At 46.6% G+C, this 16149-nt stretch overlaps 1 long non-coding RNA gene across 1 annotated transcript in view; it reads right to left on the reverse strand.

Annotated features, from left to right (window-relative positions):
• Positions 1-2402: 2402 nt before the first annotated feature.
• Positions 2403-16149, reverse strand: part of LOC146867451 (uncharacterized) — a 50708-nt gene continuing 36961 nt past the window's right edge. The window contains exons 2-3 of the long non-coding RNA XR_014961599.1: positions 2877-2950; positions 2403-2508 (exon numbers count right to left, since the gene is read on the reverse strand). This is a non-coding gene — a long non-coding RNA (uncharacterized LOC146867451). The remainder of the gene's footprint in view (positions 2509-2876; positions 2951-16149) is intronic.

Here is a 16149-nt window from a genome sequence, read left to right on the forward strand (position 1 = left end):
AGGATATTTGGCTGCCATATATTAATCTATATTAAGTAAACCTAATATTTGGAACTTAATAATTATCATATACGAAGGAGCTTACCAACACCACTCCTAAGGTACGCGGCCTTTTGTATATTGATATCCATGCATTTTTGAGACGCGTGTTACTAAGTTGCCTATTATCAAGATTTTACGTTACTCTTAAAACAGTATAAGATCACGATGTTCTCGATTTTGGGCCATATGTTTATAAACTTACTTGTTTGGCTGATAACTTAACATTATGCCGGCCTTATGATTATAGGATGAATTTGCCTTAAAACCCATTTTGGAATAGTCGGGATAATTTGTTTGCTGTAGCTAAAAGTTGTAGTATAAGGTCGGATTCCTTTACTGTGGCTTACACTTATATGCTATAATTTACTAATATTTATGATGCTATCTGGCGTTCAAGACGTCTTCTGACCTTTCAGGACTTAGAAGACTGCACTTTTTTTATCTCCTTGATATTGACTTTAGTATTTGGGTAAGTGCTAAATTAACGTACATACTATCCTCTCACCTCCAGTCACATGGACACCGATTCTGGGCATCGCCATGTGTTTCATGGTGGTTATATTTTGACTTAGTAACCTTAAGCTTATTTTCTTATGAAACTAATTCACTTGTCGTAATAGACGAAGTCTCTCAAATATACTTTTTTATTCTTTGCTTTTCGTTTCCGCACTAACTCATGTTACTGGGTTCTATAATATAGAACAATTCTATTAATAACTTTATCTAAATTGATTTCTTCAATTGGGGTGCACTATACACAATACGGGTTTCCTTTCTCTCCGGTTATCTTTTCTCCTCTTCCATTCAGTTCTGTAATTGAAGGATATCCTTTTACTTCAAGTATCTTTTCTATAATAGGTTGCCCCTTGCTTATGGTGTATGTCCAATACGGTATTTCCAAAACTGCGTAATTGATCAACTAGAATGAACACATGTGGTGATGGTAGAACCTACTATCTCAATAACACATGTAATGTTGGAACTGTGTAATACAATGTAGCCTATTCCTTGTCTCTAGCCCTGATGAAGTCCTGCGCTGATAGCCTTGAGGACGAAACACGTGTTGGCTTGGCTTGATGGCATTAGCTTGAAGAATTTGTACAGGAACAAGAAAAACAGATGTACAAGAGTGAATTAAAGAAGAAGAAACGAATATAGAACGGACATTTGGACTTTACTTGTTTCATTGATATAAGAACTGTTTTTGCTCGGTTTACCTCTTTCCAAATTACTCCTACGACTTGTTTCTCGGTCCACAACTATATTTTGTCTGCAATAAAACGGAGGAGGAGATATGCTTCATAAGGATACTTACTTTAAACCTGGTGAGATTGTTAATAGTTTTTAATGAGTGCTAGTCACTAGGTGTGCAAATACAGTAATTTTATATAATTGGCTAAATGTATACATCAATTATATTTAATGAGGTTTTAAATCCATCTTAATTGATATGAGAAGTTTTCTTAACCTTTGAATCTGAAAAACCATATGATGTACAATGTATTTTTAATTCTGTGTCTTTTATGGTCATTGTTTTGACCAAATAAAGTCTACTGAACTCAACATAAACCTAAAGTATTTTCAATACCTGTTATAAGTACACACAGCTGCTAGGAACAAAATGAACCACTCATACGATTTTAAAAGTTATATGTGGTGATTGTTAACATTTTACATTTTCAATTTGTATAGCATGTGTGTATGTGGCAGCCAAGTTTAAAGGATGAAATGTTTTTTTTCCATTTGTTTTACTCTTGATGCTTGCTAAACACATTTTTAAATAGCCACTATACTAGCTTGCAAAGATCTATATGCTTTGCCAATGTTTGCTGTTTGGGGCCTCTCCAGTATCTTTTCTTCCTCTTCCCTATGTAATACTCCTATCCACCCTCTCATCCCCAACCCATCATCAGGCCTCTCCAAGACTCTGCCTCCAACAAAATGTGCTTCTGATTTGAAATCCATGTCTGGAGCTAATAAATAACTGAGGCTACTCCAGTCTGCCCATTCAGTTCCATGCATTCTATCCTCAGTTAGGTAATCACAATTATATTATGTACTATAACTACGAGGACGACACACAGACCCTTCATAAATTGGAAAGCCTCAAGGACAATGGAAACTCCAAAATCTTCAGTTGCCCCTGGGCGTTGGCCAGTGATTGACATGGAGCCACCTCAAATTGAATGCCTTTAAAACTGAAATACTCACCTGTGGCCATTTGAAAACTTAGGACCCTCTGCATCTAGCCGGGTGATTATAGATCACCACAGAAAATAACGAATGACATGCACATATGCCGAGGCACACACAAATATTAGTCCAAACTGTAAAGCAGATATAGTAATCAAGGAAATCCATAAAGGTATCTTTCTCTTTATTCTTTTAGTCTTTTCTTCTTAATGATTCATAAAAAAACATACACTGGCAGACGACACGTGTTTCATCCAACAGACTTTTTCAAGGCTGAAAACAATTTAACACAATTAAAACCGAACATAATTTCAATATATATACAAATAAAAACAGCATATCAAAAATGTCAGCAAATTCAGACATTATCCAATGTAAACCAACACACAACCGAACACCAGCACCAAGAAAGCGTATAAGAGGAGTGAGAAAAAGCACTTGTGATCATCTTCAAAAACCAATCACCAACTGTGTTGATAACATGCAAAAGACCATGTGCAGTTATGTAAAGTTGTTAAAATCAAGAATAGAGTATATTAGAAGAGTAGTCAGCCTCAAAGCCAAATGACTGCGGTTTTGCTAGACAATGAGTGGCCCAGAGCATGTTATATACAAGGAATTTGTATAGACCTAGATCTTACCCATGAAGCATAGGCCGAAAAACCCAACACCCCAAAGCACAGCGTACCGGATGGCAGGTATGAGAACAACAGTTCTGTATGGGAATAAAGTATACCAATGAGGGTTGTTGCAGAGTACCCGAAACCTAACCAGTATTCAATTGACCAACGGAAAGATAATCTATCTGTATAACTTGGTCAGCATGCATAAGCTCAAAATATGAACCGAATGTCTCACTGATCACAACACATAAGAAATTCCTTCTCTAAGTCGATTACTGTACCAAAGTATAATGTTGCGTCTGTAACACACCTGTCAGAGTCTTAAGATTTTGGGTCACTCTAGTAAGAAAACAGGAACAAGGAGCACCACTCGGGGTCACAGATCACCAATCTTTCTTCACACACCGAGTACCTGCACATACATAGTATGCAAGTAAACTCATCAGACCTTACGTAATGATATGCGATTCCCGTAAACAAAAATAGCGAAGCAACGGATGACTGAGCTCTACAACAACGTCTACTTGTAGAAATTCAGGTCAGTTTCTCTGTATATGCCCACTGGGCCCGGAGTGGTGCCTCTTGTTCCTGTTTTCCTACTAGAGAGTGACACAAAATCTTAAGATCCTGATAGTGGTATTACAGACACAACATTTGTTCCTTACACTATGTATTGAAACATTATAATTAGTCAGTAAAGATGCGTAGGTATATGGCTCTGTACTTTGTATAGGCAAGGTACTTTTAAACGTGAGTATCTGTATATATATTGTAGCCGGGTCAGAAGGAATGCGCAAAAGGCTACGTCGGGGCAAAGAAGGTTTTATTTTAAGGTAGTCACGTCTTCTGTGAGCTGCTAGTTTTAACAACATAAAAAGAATAAGAGGCTTGCAGAAGAAACAAAGAAACCAAAACAGGTAAACGATGAAGAGTCCTCCTCCTCCTCCTCTTCTTCTTCCGGGCTGGAAGCTGTCCTCTAGAATGGGTTCACTGTCCTCCCTGAATCGTCAGGCAGAGGTAGAGAACGGTGCTCCGGAGTCCCCAAAAGAAAACAATAGAAGAAAGGTAGGGGTCAATATCACGTTCCGATGGTCAAATCTCACGAGGGTAGGGGGTGAGAAACACACTCTAGTGCACAAGTGATTGAAGAGAGAAGAAACGGGAGGCGGTGAGGAGTGGCAGTGAGGGGTATTTACACTATAAAACGAGGAGGCGGTGAGCGGCAACGTTGTTAACCCTTATGCTTCTCCCGCCTCCCGACCCAGCCAGAGAATCTTTCACGTACCTGAGTCAGCCACGCTCCTCCGGGGGCGTGGCTCGGCGAAGCGTGTTCCCGGTGGCCTCCTGGCTTCACCTTCCAGTCTCCGCACTCGTTCCCTCCCTCCGGGCTGGATGTCTTCTCCGGGCGTCTGGGTTGGTCTTCAGGGTCTCGGTTCCTCGATCCTTCGCTCTCCTTCCACTCGAGCCTCTCTCCGGTGTCCATGCACACATGGTTCCGATTTCCGAGGCTCCTTTTGGGCGTCATTCAACGACATCATCAGAGGGGCGGGGCCTTCCCTTAGCGTGTCCCAGTTAAAGGGACCTACATCGAATCAGATAGGTCCGTTTGCGATGTCTGCCACGAGTCCTCCTGGCGAGAAGAAAGCATAGGCGCTGTAATTTCACGGGCTTCCCACCAGTCACCCCATTGTCCTGCGGCTTCCCCACTGACCTTGTGACACTCTTCCACTCTTGGATTCTCCCGATTGGGGAGAGGAAATATTCTGGATAGATAATCACCATTTTCCAACCCTTTGCGATGTCTGACCGTAAATGAAAAAGGCTGGAGAGAGAGGAACCAACGGAGTACCCGGAGATTATAGGCGATGTTACGGCTCATCCACTGGAGGGGGCATGGTCAGTGTACAAGGTGAAATGATGGCCTTCGAGATAATATCGCAGCATGTCTATGGCCCACCTGACTGCAAGACACTCGCGCTCAATAGTGGGGTACCTCATTTCTCTCGGAAACAGATTTCTACTGACATAGTCTATCGGGTGCTCTATGCCATCTGTTGACCTTTGTGACAGTACGGCGCCTAGGCCATGGTTAGAGGCATCGGTGTGTAAGATGAAGGGGCATGAAAAATTAGGTGAGGATAACACTGGGCTAGTGGTGATGATGTGATTTAATGTATGAAATGCATCTAACATCTGTTTTGTGGGGTGTAGGAGGACCTGGGGTTTTACATCTTTCTGGAGGGTGTTGGTTAATGGAGAAGCCACCTCAGAGAACCTGGGTATAAATCGTCTATAATAGCCAATCAGGCCCAGGAAAGCACTCATGTCTTGTTTAGTGGAGGGAAAGGGGGTGTCGGTGATGGCTCCAACTTTTTCCTCCTGTGGAGATATGAGGCCGTGACCGAGTACATACCCCAGATATTTTACTTTTTGGAAGGCTATCCGTGATTTCTTGGCGTTAATATGTAATCCCGCTGTTTGTAGTGCTTGTAAGATAGAACGAAGATGTTGTATATGCGTTTTCCAGTCGGGACTAAAGACCACTATATCATCCAGGTATGCTGATGAAAAGGCATGGTGGTCTCGTAGAATTGTATTCATGAGTCGCTGAAATGTCGCTGGAGCTCCGTGCAGTCCAAATGGTAGCAATGTAAATTCAAAGAGCCCATCGGGAGTTGAGAATGCGGTTTTCTTCCGATCCTCATCCCGCAAAGGTACTTGCTAGTATCCTTTTGTTAAATCCAATGTAGTGAAATAACTGGCTTCTCCCAATTTTTCGATCAGTTCGTCTATACGGGGGATTGGATAGACATCGAAGGACGATATCTCATTGAGTGCCCGAAAGTCCATACAGAAACGGGTGCTCCCGTCGGGCTTTGGCACCATCGCAAAGGGAGACGACCATTCACTCCGTGAAGGCCTTATAACTCCTAGATGTACCTCCTGCTGGACTGCTTTCCTTCTGGCAGCGGGTATTCTATAGGGTCGCTGTTTGATCACTTTTCCTGGCAAGGTGTCTATCCTGTGTTCAGCGAGGTGGGTCTTCCCAGGGAGGTCGGAAAACATTGATGAATAAGGGTTTAAGGCTTCCATCAACTCCTCCTTTTCTTTCGTGGCGAGTTCGATATTGACGACAAACTGCTTCAAGGTATTGGTATCACTCGCCAGGGTAGGTACGGTGAAGGTGGCAGCCTTTGGTGGTGGGCCTATCCACTAGTCCGTCCATTTGTGGGTGGTACACGGAAGTTCTGATGTGACGCAAGTCAAGTGTTTGGCATACTTCTTTCATTAGACGGGATACGAATGGCGTACCCTGGTCTGTCAGAATTTCTTCAGGGAATCCTACTCTTGAGAATAGTTCCAAGAATCTTTCCGCTATGTTGCGAGGGGTAGTGTACGAAGTGGGTAGGCTTCGGGAAATCGGGTGGCATAGTCCACAATCACGAGCGCATACAAGTTTCCTTTTTTTGTGCAGGGCAAGAGCCCTATCAGATCCATCCCGACTTGCTCGAATGGGGTTCCTAACACTGGCAGGGGTTGTAGCGGAACGGCTGGGGGCCTATGTGTGTTCCTTTTTTGACAAATAGTACAGGTCTGGCAGTGTACTTTGATATCTTTATAAACCCCGGCCAATAAAAATGCCTCTATTCTGTGTGGTCTTCTCTGCCCCTGTGTGTCCAGCCGTGAGATGCGAATGTGAAAAGAACATGATTTGTTCCCTAAAGGACACGGGAACCAATAACTGCTGGGGTTCAGATGGTGAAGCCTGTCGATACAGCAGTGCATCTTTGATGAGGAATCAGGGATATGTGGGGGTGATGCATTCCGGGGTGCTATGGGCCTGTTCCCACGCATTATACAGGGAAGCATCGTTGGCCTGTGCGAATCTGAAACTACGATCAAGAAGCCACAGCTCCAGGGTTATCAACACTGGGGAAGTGCTGTTAGCCTGTTGTGAGCTCCTCCCCTCTATGGTTTTTAGCACGTCTAAATAGGTCAAGAAAACCCCAACTTTTATGTGAATTCTAAACCCTGCGGAGTGGATGAGTGGTATAACCGCTAGGGGGTAGGGTTTTACATCACCATGTACACACCGAATGTGTACGGTGGACTCAGGTAACACTTGCTCACGGGTGACCCACATACTCTGAATGACGGACTGCTTGCAGCCTGAGTCTAGAAGGGCTCGGAAACTCTTACCATTCACCTGTACACTTACATGAAACGCGGTCCCCATCTCAGCGGAGTACAAGATGGACTTGGGGATGTAACCCACTTCCATAGGTTCCTCCGTTGACCTCCTCCTAGGGCATGCACGGGCTCTATGGCCCCACTCCCCGCACTCAAAGCACTGGGGTCCATTTATGTTGGGTAATTCATACTTAGTTTGTCTTGGCTTTGTCAGTTCCGTGATCTTGGGTTTCTTGTCCACCCGGAGGTTTTGGTTGCACAGTTTTTCTCCCTCCCATCCGCCCACCTTCGGCTATGCTCGCGAAAAGGTGGTCGCCATTTCTATGGCTTGTTGGACTGTCAAATGAGTGTGCTGACGCAGCCACTTCTGGGTGTTATACGGAAGTGCATCAAGATACTGCTCCAAATATATCTTTTCCATAATCTCTTCTTTGGAGCTAGTGCCAGGGGTTAGCCATTTATCGGCTGCCATTTTGAGTCTAAAAAATAATGTTTTGAGATTTTCGCCGGGCGTTTCCCTCTCTTTTCCCGGTAGGCCTCAGCATCTAGGCCCAGATGGTCCAGGATGATCGTTTTTATTTCACTATAAGGGGCGTCCCCGGTGGCATTAGCCACCTGGTATGCAGCTTGAGCCTCTCCCGTCAAGAGAGAGGAGCTAAAAAAAACGGCCACTTCTCCAGGGGCCAGCTACATGCCCTGGCTACTCTTTCAAAATTCGTAAGGAAGGCGTCCGGATCCTCCCCATGCATGTATTTCTGTAGTGAGACTCCAGCGGGGGTGGTGTGACTGGGGCTTCGAGCTTCCCGAAAGGGAGTGGAAGGGGGTTCAGTTACCGCTTTCTGTAGACCTTCAATCTGCGCCGCAATAGTGTCTTTGAACACATCACGGTCTGCTTTTGCAGAGGCTATCCGACGCTCGACAGCCCACTCAATCTTTTCCTGGCCCTTAATCAAGTGTTGGATCAAGGCATCCATCTTTAAATCACAGATGGGGTCTTCTATGCCCGCATTCTCCACCAGTGTAGCCGGGTCAGAAGGAATACGCAAAAGACTACGTCGGGGCAAAGAAGGTTTTATCTTAAGGTAGTCACGTCTTCTGTGAGTTGCCAGTTTGAACAACATAAAAAGAATAAGAGGCTTGGAGAAGAAACAAAGAAACCAAAACAGGTAAACGATGAAGAGTCCTCCTCTTCTTCCGGGATGGAAGCTGTCCTCTAGGATGGGTTCACTGTCCTCCTTTAATCATCAGGAAGTCGTAGAGCAAGGTGCTCCGGAGTCCCCAAAAGAAAACAACAGCAGAAAGGTAGGGGTCAATATCACGTTCCGATGGTCAAATCTCACGAGGGTAGGGGGTGAGAAAAACACTCTAGTGCACAAGTGATTGAAGCGTGAAGAAACAGGAGGCGGTGAGGAGTGGCAGTGAGTGGGAAGGGGTATTTACACCATACAACGAGGAGGCGGTGAGCGGCAACGTTGTTAACCCTCAGGCTTCTCCCGCCTCCCGACCCAGCCAGAGTATCTTTCCCGTACCTGAGTCAGCCACGCTCCTCCGGGGGCGTGGCTCAGCGAAGCATGTTCCCGGTGGCCTCCTGGATTCGCCTTCCATTCTCCGCACTCGTTCCCTCCCTCCGGGCTGGATGTCTTCTCCGGGCGTCTAGGTTGGTCTTCAGGGTCTTGGTTCCTCCATCCTTCGCTTTCCTTCCACTCGAGCCTCTCTCCGGTGTCCATGCACACCTGGTTCTGATTTCCGAGGCGCCTTATTGGGCGCCATTCAACGATGTCAGAGGGGTCGGGGCCTTCCCTTAGCGTGGGACCTACATCGGAATCAGATAGGTCCGTTTGCGATGTCTGCCACGAGTCCTCCTGGCGAGAAGAAAGCATAGGCGCTGTAATTTCACGGGCTTCCCACCAGTCACCCCATTGTCCTGCAGCTTCCCCGCTGACATATTATATATATCTTCAAGTTTGTCCTGCAATCTTGCGCAGAAGCCCTAGCAAACGTCAAACTTTGTTTAAAAAAAAAAAAAAAAACGCACACACATTTTCTTCCCATTTCTGTGATGGAAAGTGATGGGATCTGTGGGAAGCCTTAAAATCCTACCACCCTGAGTTGCAACATTACCCCGGATATAAATGGCACCGCGCTTCTGTGGATGAGTCAAGAGATCATGACACAAAAGGCCCTGTAGCGCTACGTTCATTGATAAGCAATAGGGGTAGGTGAGGCTGTGCTGTGGCGCCACCCATGCAAACCTACAAACCACAGACATGTTTGAAAACTAGACAACCAGGGGATTCCAGGGTGGTGAGTCACCACCCTGGACGTTTTGTTTAAGTATTGATGGTAATCAGAGCCCCTTCACGGGCTGGGATTACCACAAATACATAAACAAAAGGCCACAATCAGCCCCGCGCTCTGCAGCCACACGCCCCCGAGCCCACCCCCCAAGCTGCCACTAGCCGTCCCAAGCTGCCACAAGCCCCCCCCCACAAGCCGCCTCAAGACCCCACAAGCCCCCTTACCTGCACTCTCCACTACTCCTCGCCAGCACCGCTGGAGAAAGTGCCTGCTTTTCGCGCCGCCCGCTTCTTAAAGCGGCGGCGCCTTTCTCCGGACGTCCTGGAATCGTTGTGCGCGCTCCACATCCGGGACTGCGCGCTGAGGTCGGGGAAGGTGCGCGCGCGCCTTAAAGAGAACGTAGGTGGTGACCCTCCCATGGATCTCATGAGGTTTTTCAAAATGCCCTGCACACCTCAAAATTTGCCAGAACAAACACATTTTCCTTATATTTACGTGATGAAACTTCTGGAATCTGCAGAAATCCATAAAACGTCTACTGCCCAGCGTTAATCCACTTGTGCCAATTATACAAACGCTGCGCCATTTGTGTGGCTGAGCCGGGTGCTTGCGACAGGAATGGATCAAACAAATGTCAATGGGAGTCCTCCAGTGGGGCAGAAAGACTGTCACCATATGTTCTTAGGGTTGGAGGCATGGCCATGCCTACCGTAAGCAGCCCACCACTCCTATACATTTTCTTTTATTGACCCAGGTGCCTAGTGGTCTTCCTGAAACCCCCCGCCCCCTTAGCAGAAAGACTGTCTGTCTTGTTGAGGGTAAGGCATTGCCATGCCATTGTTGGGGAGTCCCCACTCCTTTATTTTATTTTTTTAACAGGGGCATTCCCTGGTGTCGTAGGCTTTTTGCCCCCCCCACCGCCCCCAGTGGCAGATTGGGGGCATTTATTCCATCTGCCCTCCGCAGTGGACAGAAACACTGCTGCCTTATTTTTAAGGGTGGGGACATGGCTATGGTGGGAAGCCCCATCCTTATGTTTTTTATTTTTTATTATTGTCCCTGGTGTCTAGTGGGCTTTCTACCGCTGGGGGGGTGCAAACCCGGGGTAAGTATCCCTTCTACCGAAAGACTGTCACCTTATTTTTGTTTAGGGATAGCCGCCATCCCCATGTTCATGTTATTCATTAATCCTGGTTTCTAGTGGGCTTTGCGATTTCTGATTGGTGATAATTACCTCCCATCCAGGTAGCAGGTATGAGCAGGGAGGGTGCTGGCGATTGGCTGCAGGTAAGAGCATGGGGGGGGGGGGGGGGGGGGGGAGCCTTGTTACACCACTAGAGGACTAGAGGTGGAAGTGAACACCGATTAGTAACTTTTGGGTAACAGCAAAAGGGACAATGTCAGACATATCAGAGTGGTTGTCAACCCGTTTCCTATAATTTGTCTCATAGGACTAGCAGCAATTACAATGAAACGAAACTTACATCACAAAAGTAAGGTGCTAGATAAGACACACATTCCACTATGACTGAAGAGGTTGGGAGTCCATGGTTGGGCCTTTAGAAGTACTGAGCAGATAGTGGCTGAAAGCAAACTGAAGAACAAGGATTCTGAACTGCAGGCAGGAGAAACAGAGCACATTAGTATTTCCCTCAGATCGTCTGCTACTGTGAACACAACTGCACCTGGATGGGTGAAATAAACATGCACTTTCAGTGCAACAGACAAGGTGTTGGCTTCTCTGCAGAGGCCAGTAACCATTCATTAAGAGAAAGCGAGAGGGGTTTTGCACTTAGCGGGTAAACAAAATATAAAGAAATCCCCCCTAAAAACCCGCTTCTGTTCTGCTTCTGTGTTGTAAAATTAAACACAACTTAGTTTCCAGTAAAACTATCCAGGAGTTTGATTTTCAAGAGAAAAAAATAAGGAAGGCAATACAAACAGCAATAGTGGTCACAAGAAACAAGTGATCATTCTGGCCAATTTTACAAGACATACAACCATTTATTTCTAGATACAGCACACACATATAGAAGAAATGTTAGAAATAGGAGTCTTTAGTTGGCAATGGTTTGCACCTTTGTCCAAATAGGGATCCTTCCTTCTAGTCAGAGTAAGAGATACACTACTGAAATAACCCCTGTTCACCCTCTCGGTAGCTGGGCACAAGCAGTCAGGCTTATCTCAGAGGCAGCGTGTAAAGCATTTACACATACAGTAATACACTACAAAAGGACACCACACCAGTTTTAGAAAAATAACCATTATTTATCTGTGCAAACAAGATAAAAAACGATAAAGGACCAACATGCAGTAATCCAAATTATGCACTTTGCAAGAATTCTTGAAAATGCAGTTCCTTGAAAATGGTAGCTCCATCTGGGGCTACCGAAGTGCTGAAACGAACAGTATCCAACATTTCCGTCCGTCCACATCAATGTGGACAGGTATTGGCAATTGTCGCTGTTGCGATGTGAAGAGTAGTGGTGCGGCGTGCGATGCCCTCAAGTCACGGTGCAGGCAACATCTCGGTGACTGTGAGAACAGGGCTGGTGCTGCGGTGCGGAATGAGGCGGTGCTCATTGCGGTGCAGACAGGTCACGGTGCAAGCGGCAATGCCGGTTGATGGGAGCTAGCGTCGGTCAGCCCAGACTGCGGTGTGGGATGGGGCGGGGCATCATGTAACTTACAAGCGGTGCCCCCAAACCACGGTGCAGTCACAGGTGTCTAGGTCAGCTTGCAGCAACGTCGGGGAGACCAGTACAGCGGAGTGAAGCTTGGCGGTACGGAGTGCGGTGCCCACAGGTCGCGGTGCAGGCCGCGGCTCAGTGGCAGACGTCGTTGGTGAGACCAGCGTTGCGGTGTAAAGTGCGGCAGTGCCTTCTGCGATGCCTTAAGGACACGGAGCCCACAGCGGTGTTGGTATTGGCTGCTTTCCCCCTCTTTGGCAACTGAAACCCACGGTTCCAGAGGCAGTACCGAGAGGTAAGTGAAGTATTGCCTGTCCCTGAGACTTTGTGAACAGGAGGCAAGCTCCATTTCATGCCCTTGGAGATATTCAGCGACAAGTGAAGAAAGTTCAGTCCAGTCCTTTCACTGCCCAAGGCAGAAGCAGAAACTGCAGAACATCATAGCAAAGTGCCAGCTCTTTTCCTTGGCAGGTTGCTTGATCCAAGTGAGTTCTCTGAAGTCTTTTATCTCCCTGAGACTTCCAACAGGAGGCACGCTCTACTTCAAGCCCTTGGAGAAATCTCTAACAGGATGATCAAAGTACAATCTAGTCTTTTCTTTGCAGAAAACAGAAGCAGCAAGCCAACACAGTAGAGCACGCCGCAAAGTGCCAGTTCCTCCCGACAGCTTTTCCAGCCCTGCTTCCTGGCAGGTTCCTTAGTTCAGCAGTAATCTAAAGTTCTGGCGTCGGGCCCCAATATTTATGCTCAGCTTCTCTTTGTTCATTTGGGCAGTGTGTCTGTGCTCAGCCCAAACCAGTTCTGTTCTCTCTGGTCCAGCTTACCAGCAGTAGATGGAGACAGCATTGTCCAAGGCAGACCAGGCCCATTCAGGTGCAAGGGAAATCTCCTCCCACCACTCTAAATGCACACCAGGCCTATTGAGCCCCAGCCCTGACTCATCCAAGAAAGGCAGGACACACCTGTACCCACCCAGTGGCTGTCTACAGTGAATGCATATCCCCAGCTCCTGCCACTCCAAAGCCAGACCGTCAATCCACAACCCAGAAGAGGCACACAGGACGGCTAAGCAAGAAAATACCCACTTTCTAAAAGTGGTATTTTCAAACACAACATAAAAATCATCTTTACTAAAAGATGGATTTTTACATTCTGAGTTCAGGCATACTAGACTCTATTTCTCCATCTCGTCCCAATGGGAAGTTATACTTGTAAGATGTTACAAAGAACCTCAGCCTTTCAATAGTGAAGAACGAAATACACTGTATTTCACTATCAGGACATGTCATACACTCCAGTATATGTCCTACCTTTCACACACACTGCACCATGCCCACAAGGGTACTTTGGGCCTACCTTAGGGGTGACTTACATGTAATAAAAGGGATGGTCAGGGCTTGGCAAATGGGTGCACTTGCTAGGTCGACATGGCAGTAGAGACTGCGTGCAGACACTGCAATGGCAGGTCTGAGAACCCTTTGAAAGGCTGCTTTTGTGGTGGCACAATTCATGCTGCAGGCCCACAAGCAGCATTTGAGTTACAGGCCCTAGCACACCTGGTACACTTTACTATGGACTTACCAATAAATCAAATAAGCCAATCATGGGAACACCAATCCATAATATAATTTACATTGAGTGTGTTGGACTTGGCCCTTTTTGGCTAAAGTTCCCTAAACTTTTTGCCTTCCCCCTACCCCTTTTTTCTGACAGGGTGCTGCGAACTTAGATGCTTTGGGCACTTTGCCACTGCTGATCAGTGTCAAAGTGCTCCCTGTGTAAAGTGTAATGGCAAATGGTTGTCCATGATTGGTAGGTTTGCCTTACTAGTAAAGTCCCTAGTAAAGTGCACTATGTGTGCCAGGGCTAGTAATGCAAATACTACTAGTGGGCCTGCAGCACTAATTGTGCCACCCACACAAGAAGCCCTAAAGAGAGAACTCAGGCCTGCCACTGCAGGGCCTGCACGCAGTTTGTTAAACTTCCATGTTGTCCTGACAAGTGCACCCACTTGCTAGGCCTTACCCCTTCCCATGCACATTAGACATCCTTAAGGTAGGCCCAAGGTACCCCCTGGGCAGGGTGCAGTGTATGTGAAAGGTAGGACATGTACTGAGGTGTGTACCATGTCCTAACAGTGAAATACTCTCCATTTCGTTTTTCATTGTTGAAAGGCCTCTTGCCCATAGGACAGAATGGGGAGGCTGTGTAATATATTTCCAGCCTATCTTCCCATAGGCTTAAGATGGAGAGGTGAGGTTTAGTGTTGCCGAACTCACAATTTAATAACACATCTTTTTGTGAAGGTGGTTTTTGTATTGTGTGTTTAGAAACCACTCTTTTAGAAGTGGCTGGGTTTTTGTGCTCTAACATTTCTGTGTGTCTCTGCCTGGTTGTGGATCGACTGTCTGGAATTGAATGCGAAAGGCTCTGGGGAATCTCTTGACCCAGGGGAGGGTGTGAGGAGTAGCCCCTGGAGGTGAAGAGGCCTGGGTTGCTGCCATAAAACAATGGCTCCATCTCCTGCTGAGTGATAAGGGATCGAGACCCCCACTATCAAAGGAAGAAGGTGTCGCTGGCAGGGAGACACCCAGAACTGGTTTAGACAGGGGTCAGTGCCCCCCTGAACACAAAGACTTCAAATACATTTCGGGGTATAACTATGATAGCTGAAACCCTTGAACGTTGGAATGGAACTGTTCAAGACTGTAAAGGATTGAAACTACTTCATGGTCAAGAGGAACCTCTGCCAAGGAAGAAACAGCTGAAGAGACTGAAGGAAAGGACTGACCCTTACTGTGTGTTCTGGGGCTGGCCTGCAGTTTGCTGATTTAACCAAGGAGAGGCTAAAGGGAATTTGCTGTGAGCTGTGTCCCCCTGCTTGAAAGTACTTTGCTGTGTGCTGTGTCCGGAAGTAACTTATCCCCAAGTGCCCGAGGAGAGCTGGCTCCTTGTTGTGGAAACTCAGGGACACAAAGGTTTCCAGGTGTGTCTCAACGACGCTGTGTGCGTGTGCTTTTTGCAGCCGGAGACCCTCGTAAGAATTGCCCTGTGATCGTGGGCAGCTGGAGTCCAAATGAGTCTCAGCGACGCTGTGTGTGTGTGTGTGCTTTTTGCAGCCCGAGACCCTTGTGAGGATTGCCCTGTGATCGTGTGCACCCAGAACTCAAGTGAGTCTCAGCTACGCTGTTTGCGTGTGCCCTGTTGCAGTCGGAGACCTTCGTCATTGCCATGGATGAATGAATACGCATTTGTATAGCGCATGGCTACCCGTAGGCATCCCAGCGCTTACTATGACACCTCACTCAGCAGGCACAGCTCAGGAAAAAAGGAAGGTCTTCAGCTGTTTCCTAAAACTAAAATAAGTTGGATTCCGAGCGAATATGCTCAGGCAGACGGTTCCATAACTTGGCTACGTTGTATGAAAACAGACGACCTCCTGAACGAGCTCGCTTAATCATAGGCACTCTGAGCAAGTGTGTATGCTTGGACCGCAACATCCTGTTAGGGAGATAAAGTTGGACCAGCGACTGAATCATAGGGGACCCTTTCCCAGCGATGGCTTTGTGAGCAATACACAAAGCCTTCAAACCTATTCTGGCCAGAACCGGGAGCCAGTGCAGGGCGGCAATGCTGGTTTAGCTGAACTATGTTTGGGAATGTTCATGAGTAGGCGGGCAGCACAGTTCGGGACAATTTGTAACCTATTGGTAGTGTCCAGGGGAGCACCGAGGTACACTGCATTTGCATAGTCCAGTCGCGAAAGTATCAGCGCCTGGACTAACACCCGTCTGGCATCAAAAGGAAGAAGGGGAGAATCTTCCTTATCATCCTAATCTGTCCATAGCAGCTAGCTGCCACCTTACACGCCTGTTCTTTTAAATCAAGCTTGCAGTCAAGCCAAATCCCTAAGGTCTTAATCTTTGTTTTTGGTACAAGTGGAGTACCTAGACAGCTGGGACATGAAGCATCAATACTGGTGGGAACAGTAAGCCCAAGAAGCATTTAGCTTCAGAAATGTCTTGTCCATCCAATCCGAAATCTTTCCCAAAGAAGATATAAGACCCGGTTCTGATTTGCCCTTCTGGCTAAGAGACACCACTAACTGTGTC

The sequence above is a fragment of the Triturus cristatus genome, chromosome 1_2 (assembly GCF_964204655.1).
Source record: "Triturus cristatus chromosome 1_2, aTriCri1.1, whole genome shotgun sequence".
NCBI lineage: Eukaryota > Metazoa > Chordata > Amphibia > Caudata > Salamandridae > Triturus > Triturus cristatus.